General features: G+C 35.7%; 1 protein-coding gene across 2 annotated transcripts in view; it reads left to right on the forward strand.

Annotated features, from left to right (window-relative positions):
* Positions 1-20,179, forward strand: part of EPM2A (EPM2A glucan phosphatase, laforin) — a 352,988-nt gene that overhangs the window by 230,334 nt on the left and 102,475 nt on the right. The window contains exon 7 of one of the 2 annotated variants that reach the window (XM_057310985.1): positions 2,279-2,383. The exons of the other annotated variant lie outside the window; for it this stretch is intronic. The gene's annotated coding sequence lies outside the window, so the exon portion shown is untranslated. Of the gene's footprint in view, positions 1-2,278; positions 2,384-20,179 lie in introns of those variants that run through there. 2 annotated transcript variants of the gene reach the window in all.

The raw sequence follows: 20,179 nt of genomic DNA on the forward strand, positions 1-20,179 counted from the left end.
ACCATCTTAACTCCTTCCCTACAGTTATTTTTATCTATCAAAATGGGAGTCCATCTCTTTTGGAAAGTAGGAAAGAGCATCTGAGATTTAGAAAGAGGCAGACAGATTTACAGCAGGCAGTGAGGAAACAGCTGAAAAGGCCTTTGAAGATGCTCTGGTTAACACAGGTCACACAGCAAGTAAAGAGAAGAAGCACAGTGCTGTGGAGTCCACAGTGTACCTGTTAGGGGCCAATGGGCAGAGATCAGGTAGGCCCACGGTTGTACAAAGTAGTTCGGGCAGCTGATGCCTGGATTTGAAGAGTGGGATATAGAGAAATCCTCAGTCCTGAGGGGCATCAGGCAGGACTCTGTCCATGAGCTGGGGTGTTAATGAAAGGAGCAGACTAGAGAAGAACCAAGGGTGCGCCTGACACAGGAAGCAGATTAAGAAGGAAATTTCAAATGACAAAGCAATAAGGGCAAGTTGTAAAGAAGTCTTCTGGCTTGTGGTTTTCTTTTTTTTTTTCTTTTATTTATTTATTTATTTTAAAATATTTTATTTATTTATTTGACAGAGAGTCAGAGAGAGGGAACACAAGCAGAGGGAGTGGGAGAGGGAGAAGCAGACTTCCCACTGAGCAGGGAGCCCAATGCGGGGCTCTATTCTAGAACTCTGGGATCATGACCTGAGCCGAAGGCAGACGCTTAATGACTGAGCCCCCCAGGCGCCCCAGGCGCCCCAGGCCTGTGGTTTTCTATACCAACATTCGGTCTCAGGGTCCCTTACATGCCTAAACATTTTCGGCAATCTCAAAAGTAGCATATTGTCTATAGCAGCATATTTTCAATTGGGACTATAAAGAAAATCTGGGCACATAGAGGCCTATATTTGGAAATGGGGGGATTATTATAAAAACCTTTTCAAATTACTGTGCATATTCATCTTTGATACAATACCAGAACTCAAGAAGTGATAATTCCTTAAAACTTAGTTACAGTGCAGAATCCGAAATCTTATCAACGATGTTACCTTAAAATCCCTTGGTGTATCTTGTACTTAAAATAGATGTTGTACCCATGCATAATTTTGTGATATGCATTGGTCGTTTTGAAATTATTGGTGCAACAAATAATGCAGCCTTTTCCGTGTTGACTACTTTCCCTATGCAATGTTTAAAAAAAATCACATGATAGGATTGCCATTGATTTCATGAGAGAAGTGTTTATGGTTATGTATTTCAGATGCTAACAAGCTAACGGTGGCAGGTACATATTTTCTACAGTTCTAAAAATTTCTCGAAAGCTTGAATTTTATCTTTGATAACTAATGCTATCAGTTATTTTTTTGTGAAGTGACAGGCTTACTTGGTTGATTGCAGAGAAAATAATCTGCCAAACACCCAATCCTGAAGAAGCAAAGGCTGGCCGTCTGTAATTCTTTCCAGTAAATATGGCATTCGTAAGGGTGTTAGCTCATGGATGGCATGGATTCACAGGAACCGGATTTACCTAACTGCCTGATTTTTAAAAAATGGGCAAAGTATGGAAACAACAGTTTTGAAGACATTGGGAAATGATCCCTGAGAGATGGAAAACAAATGATGTGTCTCTGTTAATGCTCCAGCTAACAACATTAGAGACTTTCCAGGTCATGGTGCACAGAGGGGGAACCAGGACAGAGCCTATCAGATTACCCAAATGGAGAATGTGGAGCTGAGAGTCCGGGCAGAACAAGGCAGCTAGAGTTAATAGGATAAGGTACAGGAAAGGAAAGAACTGACAGAGAAACCTACAGATTTGCAGAGAGTTCCCCAAAGAATATTCAGCTGCTTTCTAATCAGCATATGCTTCTGCCCAACATCAGGGAAAGAATCACTCAAATGAGTAGAGGTTAAAAATGCTATGATCCTTCTTGTGTGTGTCTTTTGGTACGTATACGTGTACATTTCCACTGGGTAAATGCACAGGAATGAAACTGGATTGATAGGGTATGTGTTTCTTCACCTTTAGTAGATGTACCAGCTTCCACTCCCACTAGTGGTGCCCATTTTCTCCATCCTCTTTAATGCTTGTGTTGTCTATCATTTTTATTTTTGTCATTCTGGTGGGTGTAAAATATTATCTCATTCAATTTTAATTTGCACTTTCCTGATTACAATGGACTCAAGTTCCCTTTTATATGTTCATTGGCTTCGTTCATGTAACAATTATGGTATAACTAATCATTAAAATAACTTTGTAATAAAAACCAATTTCTTATTTTATTGAATTAACAGAGTTTTTCTCCCTCTCTCTAGAAATAATATACTCAGATATCAAAGCTTAAAGGAAATTCTTTGTCAGAGTTGTTTGACCAACTTGCGAACAGTCCACTGAAAATCTGAAATTTAGGAAAAACACTATTTAGTAAGTAGCTTTGGAAAAATGTCATTGATTGCACTGGCTGGAAATATTTTACCAAACTGAATAAGTCTGCTCAAGTTTTAATTAACCAGTGGGTGATGATAAGATCTCAAAATGAGCTGAATAACCTTTCCCTCATGGGTTTCTGGGGGAGGCTTGCTATTTCCAACTTTCATGTTAGAGCCACTCACCTCGCAAAGTATGAGGCTTGGGTACATGGGGCAGAAGATGTTATCATGTGATACTGGCAAATTTTCTCCCAACAAAATTAGAACAAATTGACAGATTTCTGTCAACTTTAGAAATAACTTTGCCATGTAAATAAAAATAAGACTACACTGAAGGGGGCATCTGCTGGTTCAAAAATAGATTGCACATGGCCCAGTAAAAATTAGCTATCATGAAAGGGTTTGCTAATTATTTTTTCTTTGGTGCTGTCATTCCTGAAATACCTCTACCACCTGAAGCCTTATGCTTAGCTTTTCTCAAATCACTTGACTTAAATGTTTAAAAAAATTGTAGTGGGTTTCTAAATATGCCAGAAGCATAATCCCAATTAACATAACCAATCTGTAAGTCACAGTAGCCTTGACAAAGGTGCTAATGGGTATCATTAGACATTCTACATCACCCCTTAGGTAAGAGCAAAGCCTGTGAAACCTCCCACATAAAACAAAATATCGCAAAGTAAATAGATAGAAATAGCTCCCTGACCCTAATGCTTCTGCTTCTTACATTTTGTTCTATTCGTTTTGATGAGACCCAGAGTTTTTCATTACAATTCTCATGCCACTCACAATAACTCATAATTTCAACAGCTGAGGGAATGTTTGGGAAAAAAATGGGAGGGACTCTTTATCTGAATTACGTCTCCTTAGTGCAAATACAATGGGACAAATCATCTGTTAAGTTACAAATTTTTAGCCTGTGTATCATCTCCGTGTTTTCATTTTTCTATTTAAGTAAATAAGATAGCAGGTATCTTAGGGACTTAAGGACTTAAGGTATCACCTTAAGGTGATAAGGAATTTGGCTTGTGGTCTAGTTATAGATTTTGGTTGCTTGAGCACAAAATTATAGTTTTAAGTGAAACAAAAACAGCGATACTTAGAATTTACTAAACATCAGGCATCATGCTAATAGGTCTGCTTGCATTGATCCTTTCTTCTTTCCATTGATTGTACAAGTTAAATACATATTTCTGTTCTGCGGATAAGGAAACTGAGGCTTCAAACATTTACATTGCTTTCCTTTTTCCTTTTTAATATCCTGACTCCTTAGAAGCCTTTTTTGCTAGTCTCTTTCTTCTACCCTGCTCTTCAGAGGAGTTTCTCAAATCTTGTCTTTATTCCCCTGTAGTCTCCATGGAAAGTTTGACTTACATTATGGTTTCCTCTACGTTTGGGTAATGATATAGAAAGTGTTAAATATACCACGAATTAAGTATGGAAGCCAATGACAGATGAAAGAATACTTCATTAGGGGATCTTAAACATTTTGCATATTCCAAATAAATAACTTTTTAAGTTAAAAATGAAATAGAAAATAATCACAACACAGGGTTTGCTTCAATTAACCAATTAGGTGGAATCACTACTCTCTGTGCCCTTTGAGAAAGAAAAACTATATCTTTTGCATATTTATGTCATAAAGAATTTGACAGCCATTGACCTAGAGCATGCACTCAGTAAGTATTCAAGAAAGAAAAGAATAGTAATATGATTTTAACTCTTTAATTCTAATAGTCCACGAAGTATAAGAAGTCTTATCAGTTTAATGTAATGTAATGTAAGTCTTCTCAGATGTATTAAAAAGTTGATATGAATCCCACTGCTTGCCAGCCAACCACAGCATATATTTATGTAGGATATTTGCATCCCACTTTCTTCTGTAGTCTAATCCTTAGTGTATCAGTCTAATCCTCATTCCTCTGAGTGATTTTGGGCTTTCAAGAGTTATGCATAAAATCATGGTGATATGCTTATGATCTTGGAGTTTCAGACACTTTAGTATGAACATTCTGGTGATTTCGAGGTTTGTTAAAAAGTCCTTGTTTTGTCATTGCAAGACATTTTGAAGTTCCTTGTATTTTATGAAAGTAAAAGTTTGGTATTTACCCTTGTAGACTGTGTTGAACCGTTGATATTTTTAAACATTTTAAAGCCCTGAAATATAATAATATTTATATTTGAGAAAAATACTGAAAACACTATGTAAGGGAAAGATATAACGAAGGGAAAGAAAACTAGAGGTAAGTCATTAATTAACAGACTTATTTAGTAACCAGGTAAGGATAATAACACTCCCAAACTCATATAGCCAGGATGAAGGAGAAAGGACATGTTAGAAAGATATTAAAAATATGGAATCAACAGAATTGGTAGCTAATTAGAGGTGCAGAGCAGGGGTATAGGGGAAATTTAAGATATATTGATCAAAAAGGAAAAATAGAAGTCCTTCAACCAACTATCCCAGGTGTGTACCTGGGTGAGAGAATCAAGCCTATTGATTTCTTTCCTTCCTTCAAACATATTTAGCGAGTGCCTTCTTTATGCTAGCCATTTTTCTAGGCTTTGGGACTTCAGTGAACAAAACTCAGTTCTGCTCTCAAGGCACTACATTAAGGAGACATAGAATGAATGAACAAGTAAATGCAATGCATGTAGCATATTACGGAGAAAAAATACAACAGGATGAACTTTTACTTTGAATTTGATGGAGTAACTGGTATCAAACCAGTTGTCCTACTAAAAGCAACTGTCAAAGCTAGAATAAAAAATAAATGAAAAAGACAAGTATTTGAAGACTTCAGAGAATATCCAAGGTAACCAGGACTTCAGGAACAAGATTCCAGAGGAAAAGGATGACACATAGATGTGAACCTGATATACTGTACACAATTTCCCCCTTGAGGAACCCTTTGGCTGCATTGCTGACTCCAAAGTTAGCATGTGTGGAACAATTTTCTAAGAAACCAAGCTGAAGCACTGACAAGAGGCTAAAAAGTTAAGAGAAAGTTTTTGCAGTATCAAGAAAAAAAAAGTGAATCTGCCAATGAAGTCAACAACCCAGGAGTAGGCACCATAAGAATAAGAGTAAACAAGAATAACTACTATCAGTTTTTTCCCCTTGCCTCAGGAGACATATCTAGAAAGATGTTGCTATGGCTGATGTCGGAGACCTTACTGCCCATGTTGTCCTATGATTTTTGTGGTTTCAGGTCTCACACTTAGGTCTTTAATCCATTTTGAATTTATTTTTGTGTATGGTGTAAGACAGTGGTCCAGTTTCATTCTTTTGCATGTAGCTGACCAGTTTCCCCAACACCATTTTTTGAAGAGACTGTCTTTTCTCCATTGGATATTCTTTCTTCCTCTGTCAAAGATTAATTGACCATATAAGTGTGAGCTTATTTCTGGGTTTTCTATTCTATTTCATTGATCTGTATGTCTATTTTTGTGCCAGTATTATACTGTTTTGATCACCACAGCTTTGTAATAGAGCTTAAAGTCTGGAATTGTGGTGCCTTCATCTTTGTTTTTCTTTTTCAAAATTGCTTTGGCAATTCGGAGTCTTTGTAGTTTCATATAAATTTTAGGATTTTTTGTTCTAGTTCTGTGAAAACTGCTCTTGGTATTTTGATAGGGATTGCATTAAATGTATAGATTGCTCTATGTAGCATATACATTTTAACAATATTTGTTCTTCCAATCCATGAGCATGGAATGTCTTTCCATTTTGTTGTGTTGTGTTGTCTTCAATTTCTTTAATAAGTGTTTTTTTTTTTAAAGCTTATTTATTTATTTATTTATTTGACAGAGAGACAGACAGAGAGGGGGAACACAAGCAGGGGGAGTGGGCGAGGTAGAAGCAGGTTCTCCGCTGAGCAGGGCGCTTGGCATGGGGCTTGATCCCAGGACCCTGGGATGGTGACCTGAGCTGAAGGCAGAAACTTAACGACTGAGCCACCCAGGTGTCCCTCTTTCATAAGTGTTTTATAGTTTTTAGAATACAGTATTTTCACCCCTTTGGTTAGGTTTATTCCTTAGGTGTTTTACTATTTTTTGGTGCAATTGTAAATGGGATTAAAAAAAATTTTTTTCTTTCTGCTGCTTCATTATTAGTGTATAGAAATGCAAGAGATATCTGCACACTGATTTTGTTTCTTGTGACTTTAATGGATTTATTTATCAGTTCTAGTAGTTTTTTGGTGGAGTCTTCAGCATTTTCTATATAGGGTATCATGTCATCTGCAAATAGTCAAAGTTTTACTGCTTTCTTATCAATTTGGATGCCTTTTATTTCTTTTTGTTGTCTAATTGCTGTGGCCAGGAGTTCCAGGACCACGTGGAATAAAAGTGGTGAGAGTGGACAGTGTTGTCTTGTTCCTGACCTTGGGGGAAAGCTGCCGGGTTTTTCTCATTGAGAATGATGTTAGCTCTGAGTTTTTCATTATGTTGAGGTATGTTCCCTCTAAGCCTACCTTGTTGAGGGTTTTTATCATGAATGCATGTTGTACTTTGTCAAATGCTTTTTCTGCATCTATTGAAATGATCATATGGTTCTTATCCTTTCTCTTATTGATGTAATATATCACATTGGTTGATTTGCAAATATTGAACCACCTTGCAACCCAGTAATAAACCCCACTTGATTGTGGCTAATGTTTTCTTAGTGTATTGCTGGATTGCGTTTGCTATATTTTGTTGAAGATTTTTGGATCTATGTTCATCAGCAATTGGCCTGTAGTTCTCTTTTTCTCAGGTGCCTTTATCAGTATCAGGGTAATGCTGGCCTCATAGAATGAATTTGGAAGTTTTCCTTCCTCTTCTATTTTTTGGAATAGTTTGAGAAGAATAAGCGTTAGCTCTTCTTTAAATGTTTGGTAGAATTTGCCTGTAAAGCCGTCTGATACTGGACTTTTGTTCCTTGGGAGTTTTTTAAATTACTGATTCACTCTCTTTGCTAGTCTGTTTAAATTTTCTCTTTCTTCTTGCTTCAGTTTTGGTGGGTTATATGTTTCTAGGAATTTATCCATTTCTTCAAGGTTGTCCAATTTGTTGGCATATAGTTTTTCATGATATTCTCTTGGAATTGTTTGGATATTTGTGGTTTTGGTTGTTATCCCTCTTCTTTCATTTGTAATTTTATTTATTTGAGCCCTTTCTCTGTTTTTTTGATGAGTCTGGCTAAAGGTTTATGGATTTTTTGATCTTTTCGAAGAACCAGCTCCTGGTTTCATTTATCTGTTCTAATTTTTTTTTAGTTTCTATTTCATTTATTTCTGCTCTAATTACTATTATTTCTTCCTTCTGCTTGTTATGGGTTTCATTTGTTGTATTTTTTCCCTAGCTCCTTTAGTTGTAAGATTAAGTGGTTTATTTGAGATTTTTCTTGCTTCTTGAGGTATTGCTGTAAACTTCCCTCAGTGCCCTCCAGGCTGTCCCTGAGCCAAGTCCACTAAACTTTAAAACTCCAGGCTTTAATCCTCGCGGGTTGCAGGAATTCACAGAATTTGGCCCCTCTTGCTTTCCAAACCAATTGCTATGGGGAGTTGTCTTTCCTATATGCTCACCCCTGTGTGTTAGTCTGTCTCTCATCCTTCTCTTGAAACTGACACTCCCTCCCCACCATGTGGCCACAATCTGTCTCTCTCCCAAATTGTGTCTCCATACTTCCTACCTTCTTCTCTGTGCCCTCTTCTCTATTTTTAGTTGTGGAATTTGTTCTGTCAGTCTTCAAGTCAATTTCTGAGGTATTTAGGATGATTTGATAGTTATCTAGTTGTATTTGTGGGATCAGGTGGGCCTAGGGGCTTCCTACTCCACCACCATTTTGTCTCCTCAATGCATATCTTCCAATAAAAAATTGCACAGCATGTTGCAAACATGACCAAAATGAAAAACAAGAGAAAAAATAGACAATAAAAACAGGTCTACAAATGATCTAGCTATCATAGTGTGATAGTTACTTTTGCATAACATGGTATCCCAAAACTTGGTGGTGTCAAACATATTGATGGTTTTGAATAGCAAGAAATTGGGAATAGGTTGGCAGTTTTTATGTGGGGTCTTTCATATAGTTGTAGTTAGATGTCGGTTAGGGCTGTAGCCATTTTCAGGCTTTACTGGGCTGTGTATCCAAGGGGACTCTTCACGTGTCTGGCAGTTGATGCTGATTGTTGGCTGGGAACTCAGCTTGGGCTAAATGGAAGCAAAAAAGCATAGCCTCTCTAGCATTGTGGTAGCGTAGTTGGACTTCTTATATAGGAACTGGTTCCCCTAAGTATAATCATCCCCAAAGAGTCAGGCAGAAGCTGTAAGGCCTTTTATAACACATCATTGGAAATTACATGGCATCATTTAAGTGCACTTTTTGGCTCAAGTAAATATAAAAGCTGTGCAGATTCAAGGGGCAAAGACATAGATCCTGCCTCTCAAAAACAGGAGTGGTTAAGAATTTGTAGGCTTTTTAAAATTGCTAACTGGAGATATAAAATACAGACTTTAAATAATTATTATTAGAATTATGTCATGAAAATGGTGGAGTAAGGAATTCTTTGTAAGTTTACTCCTCCATAAAAGCAAATTTAAAAATTGGCCCAAACTGTCAGAATCAACTTTTTAAGAATTTTAGAAATTAACCAAAGGCTTGCTGGCCTGGGGGGCCATTTATTCAAGAGAATTGAATGTTAGTAAGCACAATGAGCTCTGTGGCATTTTAAGCTTCCCCAATCCCATGTCCCATTTCTCAGCTCAGCAGTGGCTTGAAAAACAACAGCCCAGGTTCTCAATACTGGGAAGAGCAGGATGGACTTGATTTACAAAGAATTATAATTTGTTTTGGTTGACCCGATGGCTTCCTGGCAGACTGGCTCAAAAGGCTTATCTTTATTTCACCCGACTAAAACTAGCCCAGTGCTAAGGCTGCTACTTGGGGGTCATTTACAGGCAAATATTTTAGTTGCTGCTGTCTAAGGTGATAAATATCAGTAGGGCAAACAATAGACTAACCAAAAAGCTTGGGAGAAAAGGCTGGTGCAAAACGTGTCCATAAGATTTTTGAAAGGCTCTGACATATTCTTAAAGGCATATTCTAGAAGGACATATACATACCTAGGGCTATACTCAGGAAAACCCGAAAGAGCTCTAAGCTTTTACCCCTGGCTGACCTTGAAGTTACGGAAGTAAGAAGTGAAGGTGAAGGCAGAGTTGTAAACGCCCGTGCACACACAGAGCGCTCCGGTAGAGACTGGGAAGTGTTCGGGCTCTAAGATTTTAATCTAATTATTACCTGACTATTAAGCTAATGGAACAGATACTTCAGGAGTCATACACAACACAGAATAAATATTTTAGAGAATTAGCTTAGAAAATTCATGAAATAAATAAACAACAACTATAATAAGCACAAGAATAGCAAACCCAGGTGAGGGGAAGCATTTTATTTCCAGAGTTGCCACATTTATAATATTAAAAATGTCTAGTTTTCAGCAAAAAATTATGAGACATGCAAAGAAACAAGAAAGTATGGCTTATACATAGGAAAGGAATAATCAATAGCAGTTTTTTCTGAGGAAGCCCAGACATTGGATTTTCTAGAAAAAAAAACACAACCTTAAAATTGGCTATTTTAGATATGTCCAAAGAATTTAAGAAACCCAAAGAAGTAAGGAATTAAAGGAATCCTAAAGAACTCAAGGAAAGTGTGAAAACACTCTCTAAAGAACGAATATCAACAATGAGGTAGAATGTATGAAAAGAAACCAAATAGAAACTCTGGAGTTGAAAAGTAAAACTGAAATGAAAATTTACTCGAAAGGCTCAACAAAAGGTCTGAGCAGGCAGAAAAATGCATCAGCGAATCTGAAGATAAGTCAATTGAGATTACCCACTCTGAGGAACAGAAATAAAAGTGAATACAAATTAAAAAGTAAATATAAATAATCCAATTTAAAAATGGGCAATTGATTTGAATAGTCAGTTCTCCAAAGAATATATACAAATAGCCAATAAACACATGAAAAAATGGTCAATATCTTAGCTATTATGTAAATACAAATCAAAGCCACAAAGGGGTAACATCTACACCCGTGAGAATGGCTATAATCCAAAGGAAATCCAGTAGCAAGTGGATGCAGATGTGCAGAAACAGCAACTCTAATATATTGCTGGTAGGAATGTAAAATGGTGTAGCCACTGCTGAAAAGTTTGGGCATTCCTCAAGAAGTTAAGCACAGCATTATCATAAGACCCAATAATTCCATACATAAGTACATCCCCAAGGGAATCGAAAACATATGTTCACATAAAATGTGTCCATGAATGTTCACAGTAACATTATTGGTTATGGTGAAAAAAATGGTAACAAAAATATCCAAAAACTGATGAATAAACAAAAGGGGTATATTCATAAAATGCAATATCATTTGGCCTTAAAAAGGAACATGCTAGAACATGGAAGAACCTTGAGAACCTTGAAACACAAAAAGATGGTATGTTATGAGTCACTTATATGAAATGTCTAGAATAGGCAAATCCATAGACACAGGGTAGATTAGTGGTTGAGAGGGGACAGGCCAGAAAAATTAGGGTGAAGGTAATAGGGATGTAGTTTCTTTTGAGGATGGAACTGGAATATTTAACTTGGAATTCAACACTGGTGATATTTGGACATCATGGCCAGAATACTAACCACCACCGAATTATACACCTAAGTTAGTGATTTTTATGTTACATGAATATTTCAATTTAAAAAATAACGATTAGTATTTTCATGCCAGTAGGTAAAAAGATGGACATTTAATTAGAAAACTAGATCTTATTTTTAAAAATCAAATGGAAATTCCAGAAATAAATATGATTACTTAAATTAAAAATTCACTATAGGGTATATAGCAGATGAGACAGAGTAGAAAAGATTAGTGAAGTGTAAAATAAATAGATGGTAAGAAACACTCAGATTCAAGAGCAGAGGAAAAAAATAGAAAATATAGAAAAGAGGCCAATGGAAAATGGTGGAAAGATCTAACCTGCATATATTTTGTATCCCAGAAAAAGAGGAGAGAATAGAACAGAAAAATAAAAATGTTTTAAAGAGATATTAGTAGAGAATTTTCCAAAAATGACAGAAGATATCAAGCCACAGATTTTACTTAATTTAATATTTTCAAAGAAGAAATGCAATAAAAGCAATAGTGTGTTCTTCAGGTAGAATGGACGTGATCCCAGTTGAAACCACATACAGAAAGAATGAAGCGCATTGGAAACAGTATATATGTGGTTAAATGTGCAGCAATATTCACTGTTTAAAACAACAAAAGTAATTACTGTGAGGTTTAAAATACATGAATAATTAGATGCATGTAAAAATATCCAGGCCTTAGGATAATCATTTTAAAAACAATTTAAATATATGTAGCCAACAAGCTAATACGTAGATGGGGGGATGGTGGAATGATTTTAAAAAACTGATTAATCTAAAAGAAGACAAGTAAGGAGGAAACAGAGAAACAAGACAAAGTATAAGTTAAGAAAATATGAGACCAAAAAAATCATGAGAAGTTTAACCCCCCAAATATCATAATTACATTATATATAAATAGACTATGTGTTGTAAATAAATGAAAAACCCTGTCAGACAGGGTTTAAAAAAAAACCCAACTATATCCTGCTTATAAAGAACACACTTTAAGAACAAAGAGAGATTGAAAGTAAAAAAATGGAAATATGTAATTCATGAACACACTACACAAAAAAACTGATACATCAAAACAAAGTGCATCTCTTGAATAAAGCAAAAAACTAGACTTTTTGTGTGAGCCAATCTAAAAATATTTTTCTTTTAATGAATAGATTAAAGGCCATTTGCATTTAAATTAGTGATTCGTCAATGTGTTTTGTCTCAGCTACGTCAAATAGCTTAAATTATATTTTCTGCATGCATTGCTGTAATTACTATATGTCTTACATTGTGTGCTCGGTTAATGATTGTGTTTTTATATTTCTTTTGCTATTTAGAAAGACTTGTATTCATGTTTTTTTTTTTTTTTTAATTTTATTTATTTATTTGACAGAGAAAGAGCCAGTGAGAGAGGGAACACAGGCAGGGGGAGTGGGAGAGGAAGAAGCAGGCTCCCAGCAGAGCAGGGAGCCCAATGCAGGCTCCATCCCAGGACCCTGGGATCACGCCCTGAGCCGAAGGCAGACCCTTAACGACTGAGCCACCCAGGTGCCCCTGTATTCATGTTCTAATAGTTTTCCCTATATTAATACCAGAAAATAATGACCTTCGTTCTTTTTTCATGGTTGTTCATTGTTTGCTTTATCAGCTTTATGTAACATCCTTTGACCTTATTTAGTACCTCCAAGGCAATGAAATTATTCATACTTCTTTCCACTTTTTCTTTCCCTTCTCCCTTTTTCTCTCTTCTCCCTTTGTTTTTGTTCTATTATTTGTATGTTATCTGAGCATATAACATACATATGTGATTCTTCCAGCTTCATCTAGATCTTGCTTTAATATTACATTTACAATTAGGTATAATCAATCTTTAACACAATTCTTCAGTCGAAATTTCCCCAATCTTCTCATTAGATAAACTCATCCTTTAGTAGCTTTCTCATAAGGGCTTATGGGCAAAATATTATCTCATATCTTACATGCTTAACACTATTTTTCTGTATGTTTGACATTAAAGGAAAATTTGGCTGGATATAAAAACTTTAGCTCATATTTATTTGCATGAATTCCTGAAAATTTTTATTTTATTTACTGTCTAAAAGTCTAATACCTTCTGATTTCTTTCCTTTGTTAGTAATTCAGTATTTTGCTTGGAAACCAAGAGATTTATTTTTTTCTTTATCTTTAAAGTTTAATCATTTTACTGGGATATGCCTTGGAGTTGACCATTATGTATCAGGTTTGCCAGATAAAGAGTGGGCCTTTTCAATATGGAGTTCTTTAATTTTATAAAAAGGTATATGTATAATTTATATTATTATTATTGTTATTATTATTATTATTTCTGCCCCATTCTTTTGCTTTTCTTCTTTCTCTAATCATATGTACATTAGAACCTTATTGTCTAAATTCCAAAACTATCAATTTCACTCTAATCCACTGTGCTTTTTTTTTTCCTTTGGTTTTCCAAATTATTTCAATTTTTTAAAAAATCTACCTTAACTGTGTTCTCAATCAGGGTATAACTCAATCTTAATTTCAAGATTAATTCGTCTTCTCTTCCCCCCGAGTTGGGGTAACCCCTGTTTGACATTGTCCTATTGTTTGTCCATATCTACCCTCCATTTTGGAATTTTAGTTGATGGTATTTTTTCATATATGCAACTGCTTATCAATATCATTTATATGAATTAGTGAATCGTGGTAGTATTGCCTTATAGTTTTTTCTTTTTCATCCTATTTTTGCTGTTTTTATATACTCAAAACTTTTCATTCTCATTTTCTATTTTTAAAGTTACTTTGTATAGATGCTGAGAATTTTATCTGTTCATTATTAACTGCACTGAGTTTTCCTGGACAAGAAATAGAAGGTCATTCTCTAAACTGAGGAAGCTGGGTTTGGAAGGAGGAGGATGTGGCTTACTTGGTTTCCACAAGTAGGGGGAGCGGCAGAGGGAGAGGGCAGGGAGCCTGACATGGGGCTGCATCCCAGGATCCCAAGAGCATGACCTGAGCCATAGTCAGACGCTTAACCAACTGAGCCACCCAGGCGCCCCTACTTGGTTTCTTAATTCAAGAGTGCTATTGTCTGTGAAGCACAAATTCTTTAATAAAGGGTGCATTTTGGGGAGAGTCTTTCTTCCTCTGATTCTTTGATAATATTTTGTTTCTATAACGGCATTATCATCAGATGCTTCCTTCCTTCTCATCACCACCAAGCCTCTGGGAAGCGTTTTCACGGCAAACCTGTCACGCTCTTCCCAGAAGTAGTGCCTCCCTCAGGCTGCCTCTGTTGGTCCCGTGCACTTTCTAAGATGCTCTCTTTTTACTCCCTGTTGTCAGTGTTCTCATCTACTGGGTTTTAGATCTTTTTCTAGACACAACCCTTCCCTCCCGGGGGCAAACCTTAATCACAATTCTACTACAGCTAGGATCCTGGTGTGTTCTGTTCTCTTCTGCATAATCCCTATCCGACTCTCTACCCTGGTTTGTAATCCAGATAATGTTTTATTACACGTAAATCAAAATTTTCGATATCCTCTGCCTCCTTGCTGTTGTCATCGGGTATGGGCGATGTCATTTGCTGTTGTTGATGATGATGATGATGACGTAAATGTTTTGGGGGGAGTATATGCGGGAGAATTTGAACTTAGTTGGCCACAGTGAACCTTTGGGAAACCACAAACTCTATTTTTCTTTAAACTCTGATGTTTGAAATTATGAAGACTGGTAACATACCTGGAAAAGCCTCAGATTGTCTAAATCATTATTTTAGCATTCATGTTTTGTATGATAATTTTATATTTTGCTAAAAAAATTTCTGTCTGAAGCTGAAACTAAATATTTTTTTCAGCATTCTTCTGCGCCTAGATTTAGTTCCCTAGCACCAGTTAATTTGGCAGTAATTTTGGTAGTTCATTTTTCATATTCATCTTTAATTGAAGACAAGCAAATTCACTGCTTTTAAAATATCTAATCTAAGATATCAGACAGATGGAGATGGAAAAAGAAGAAATTTCATTCCACTTATCTTCTGTTGTATATTATTACTAAGTTTTGCCTTGTATGCTATCTATGATTTTTTTTTTTTAACTTTCAGTTTCCCTACTGAAAGATGTTGATACAATTGTCTTTTTTGACCTTTGGAGATTATTTGTTTCTTTTGTTTTCCCTCAAATATCTTTTTAACCTGTGTCGAAGAATTCTCCTAGTCACGCAGAAGAGTTTTTAGGGCATTTGACTGTCAATCAAATAAAAATACCACAATTATACATGCTTTTTACTTAAAAAACAAAATTTTTTTTAAAGATTTTATTTATTTATTTGACAGAGATAGAGACAGCCAGCGAGAGAGGGAACACAAGCAGGGGAGAGGAAGAAGCAGGCTCATAGCAGAGGAGCCTGATGTGGGGCTCGATCCCATGATGCCGGGATCACGCCCTGAGCCGAAGGCAGATGCTTAACCGCTGTGCCACCCAGGCGCCCCTAAAAAATAAATCTATCAACTCTTTTATAAAGAAAGGTTAAATTATGTTCCTGTTTTACAAAAAGTCATCAGTAATATTTATAGGAGACATTCATTTTTCTGTAATGATGTGCATATATCTTTCCTTATATTAAAATCTTGTATTTTCACTTTTTTAACCATCTTAAAGATAGTTAAGGGGAATAAATAATTCTAAGTTCTACGAATGTTTAAAACTCTAGTATATTTGATCTCATAATTTTATTTTTCCAAGGTATATGATGATAAAATTAAAGTTTTTAATTCAAACTATTGTAATAGTCTCTATATTTTGAGAAATATGCATTAAGCATCTAGTATATATGCCAAGACTTGTAGGTGCATAGAATATGGAATCAAATAATATAAAAAAGACTTTTGCTTTCAATAGGGGAAGAGATTAGACAGTCAAAAAAGTGGATTGAGGGACAGATTAAAATATGTCATACTATGGTAAATGTTTTACTTAACAACTAAAATAAGGTGTAATGTGATAACTAATGGCTAGTTTAGATTGGATGGGTAAGGTGAAGAACATTTTAGAAAATGAAAACAGCTTAATACAAACAGAAAGATAGCCAATATTGACAGAAAAAGGCTGGGGATGAAGAGAGTTTTTTTTTTTTTTCTTTGTAAAATTTTGGCTTTTTATTGAAACTATCAAATTACTGTGAATTAACATTTGTGTAGATAGTATTTGAGAGGGGCGCCTGGGTGGCTTGGTCATTAAGTGTCTGCCTTCGGCTCAGGGCGTGATCCCAGCATGGGTGTGATCCCAGCATTGTGGGATTGAGCCCCACATCAGGCTCCTCCGCTATGAGTCTGCTTCCTCCTCTCCCAGTCCCCCTGCTTGTGTTCCCTCTCTGGCTGGCTGTCTCTATCTCTGTCAAATAAATAAATAAAATCTTGAAGAAAAAAGATAGTATTTGAGAATAATTTGAGAATCTAGTGATCTAAGATCATTCATTGACTGAACTGTTTCTCAATGGAAAACCTAATGGAAAAACTCAGTTTTGATTATGAACTCTCCTGTACTATCTGGAAATGTGGTTTTAAGGAAACTCTGCTCCTTTTGAAAGCAATACTTCCCTAAGGATAACTTTTCAGCACCAACAGCTGGGTAACTCTCTAGTTTAATGAAAGGAAGTGCTGGAGCAAAGAAAATATGGTGTCTGCCTCTGCAGTCTTCCTAATGGTTCTTGAGGCTCTTAATGTGCAATGAAGATGAGGTACCAGTGTTGCATGCAAATGTTAAGGTCTTCTGAAGTACCTTGTCTTCCCCACTGTGTTTACAAAACAACATGTAAAACCATCTGCTACAGCAAGGGAAGAAAAACCCTTTCTCCTCAAATAAAGCCCAAAGATGCATAATAAAATATGTCTGTGAGAGTGTGTATACATTATAAATTACAATCAAGAAGAATTATATAATTTTGTGTGATGTGGGTAATTGTGCTCTTTTCTAAAAATTAGGATGATTCTCCCACCATGAAGAATAGCTAATGTATATCGAAAGAGAGAGATACATCTGGATATTCAATGTTATTCAAAGTAATAGATTAACAGCTCCACGGAAGGAAGGGCTCTGTTGCACAAAGAATGTGATGGGTATGGATGAAAACTGTTGAGAGTGGAGAAGAAAAGTGAAGGTTAAGTACCTGAGCATATGAAAGAGGGGAATACTGGCTCAAAATCACAGACAGATAATGTGAAAACAAAGGAAGGACGATGTAAGATGAAAGGAAGAAGGAAATAATCATTAATTTAAATAATTTTTTTTTGGTTATGGAAGAAAATGAAGACAATGCAAATTTAAATACGTGTATTATAATTTTGAGGACTGCCAGATGGAACAGTGGGATTAAGATGCATAACATTGGGACCTCCAAAAGATAGGAAGGAATAAAACAGCAAAAAGAAACAAACAAAACTATCAATGTAAAAAGTCAGAGAAAAAAAAAGAAGAAAACCAAAGAAAATAAGAAAACATAATAAACAGAAAGTATGAGATAAAATGGTAAAAAAAAAATTTAAATATCCACATTTAAATAAATATTAATGGGACTAAGATATACTCTTAGATTGGGTAAAGATTGATCTCTTCCCTGGATTAAGATAATAGACTTAATGAAATGTCATTTAAAGTTGAGAATAAAGCATCGGAAAAAGAAATTTCCAGCAAGTACTTAGAATGAGGAAGTGGATGTGGACGTTTAATAAAATCGGGTGAAAATTCAAGTCAAAGGCTTTGAATTGAAGAGGAACAAGAGGCATGTTTTATATTGAAAAATACAATCTGCTGAGAAGACATCTGCCATTTTTTTGGCCTGTATTACTTCAGGAGTGTCCTAATCAGTCTCCATTCTTTCACCCTTTCCTCTGTATATCCTCTTTTTAGTAGAGAAGTCAGATTTGAAAGTATCATTCCTCTATTTACCCCTCCACTGGCTCTCAAATTCACTGAGACCAGAAGCCAGTTCTTTACTAGGCCCTTAAAGCTCTACCTCCTTCACCCCCATTACCTCCTGACAACTTCATCTGCTACACTCTTCCATGACTTACTTTATCCAAGAGGCATCTTGTTGCTCCTCAGATGTGCCCCCATCACCCTCCTGCCTATGGCCTTCCCACTAGCTGTTCCCTCTGCCTGTTACACTCTGTCCCTAGAAAACGACAGGACTAACTCCTTTAGCTTCCTCAGAATTTGCCACCCTATTTAACATTGCTACTCTCCCTTTCAAGCTCCACATGCCTGATTCTCTTTACCTTATCTCTCATTCACTGGTCTTACAGAAACAATATTGTATTAGCTCTCGGAGAGGGGGGGACATAATGCTGACTCTCTAAGGTCGCCAGAAGCCGCGGGATGAAATTCATTTGAACAATGCTAGGTCAGGAATACTTCTGTGCTCTGTGGAAGAAAATTTCTTTGAACTCCATGAATGATTATACAAAGCAAAAATTACCACCAAGTATAAAGGAAAAAGTTGCTTCTCTTTTCAAAGCTTGATATTATTCAGAATGGAATGTATTTCCGTACTCTTAAATTGAAGAAGAGAATCTTTTTGATCAGTAAGGTCATCTTTGAGTGCATTTTGAGAATGATCCAGGAATGTTTAGAAGATGTAAACAGATATTGAATAAAATACAGTCTCTTTGAAGTCAATTAAGAAAATGGATGAAAGCAAGGGACTACAAATGTGCATTAAAAATTGAAATGTCACATGTAAAATATTTAAAAGATTTTTAAAAAAAATCAAATTTAATTTCAATTTTTGGCCTCTCCTAATTTTTCAATTTAATGCTAAAGAAACTCCAAAGTAAAAGAAATTGATGTTCAAAATTTTAGATAGTGTCCTTGCAAAAGAGAAAAATCTGTGTATACGTGTGTTTATATTTTCCTTCCTGGGTGACTTAAAAAATGCATAGCTGTATTTGTTTTTGCATTGTTTTTCCTCTATATATTTAACACTGCGCTCTACTATCTCAGCTCTAGAAATGATATTAATCCATCCAAATATTTAAAATAATGTGTGCTACAATGTTAATTGTGGAAATTAAGACATTTTAACACAAATCTGGTTTTGAGAGATTGTACTGCCAGAGGAGAAAGCTATATATAAACCCACAGGAATAATAAGTTCAAGGCCTCATTCACAGTACGGATGATTACATGCAAAGGGAACAGTGTGAAGACTGCCATGATTGTAATCCACAGAACAGAGTGAAACGAGGAAAAAACAATGGCTTCAACTCTGTCCTTTCTGTGAACTTCAGCCAATACTAAATTGATTATTTCCTGAAAGGATGGGCATTGCTGCTTGATGCCTAGAATATCAACCATACAAGAATTCAATGGAAGCTCCTAGTGATAGCATATAGTAAATATTGCTACATTCTTTACGAAGCTGATTCACCATTATTTTTCATTTTATTAGCATTTTTTACATTTGAATTCCTACATAGGTTTTTATACACAAAATTTAAAATATCTAAGTTAATAGATTTTGGTTGAAGAGAAAGCATTGATTTTCATGAGCATCATGCAATTGATAGCGTTTGACACTTAGTGGGGAAAGTACTCAATACTACTACTTAAATTGATCCCAGTCTATTTAAATGGAAAGACATACCTTTGAGCTTGGCCAACCAAAGAGAACATGAAGGAAACATTCAGTGCTACCTTCCAGCTAGTGTCTGGGTGTCTTTCTTTGCAGAGAGCAAATGCCTTAGAAGAAGGAAACAATCCCCCGAAATCTACTTTTCCCAACAGTATAAATGACAACAAATGGTGTTCTTGACTGGTATGGCCTCTTATTTTCTGTATCATTCCCAAATATCTGGCTGTTTTACAAGAATGAATTGGCTTAAAGTATAGCTTGTTTGGCAAACTATCTCGGGAATCTTTAAAATGTTCATTCCCACTGTAATTTTACTTCCATAAAATATTACAAAATTCAGAAAATGCCTTATATAGAAAGTTTTTAATGGAAATTTTACATATGAGGAAACACAAGCTTGTCTACATAGTACATACTGTGCTGTACTGTATATAGCTGTATAACTATCTTAGATAAATAAGTAGATCTAGTGTACCCTCTAATATCTA

This window comes from Ursus arctos, unplaced genomic scaffold (assembly GCF_023065955.2).
Source record: "Ursus arctos isolate Adak ecotype North America unplaced genomic scaffold, UrsArc2.0 scaffold_13, whole genome shotgun sequence".
Lineage (NCBI taxonomy): Eukaryota > Metazoa > Chordata > Mammalia > Carnivora > Ursidae > Ursus > Ursus arctos.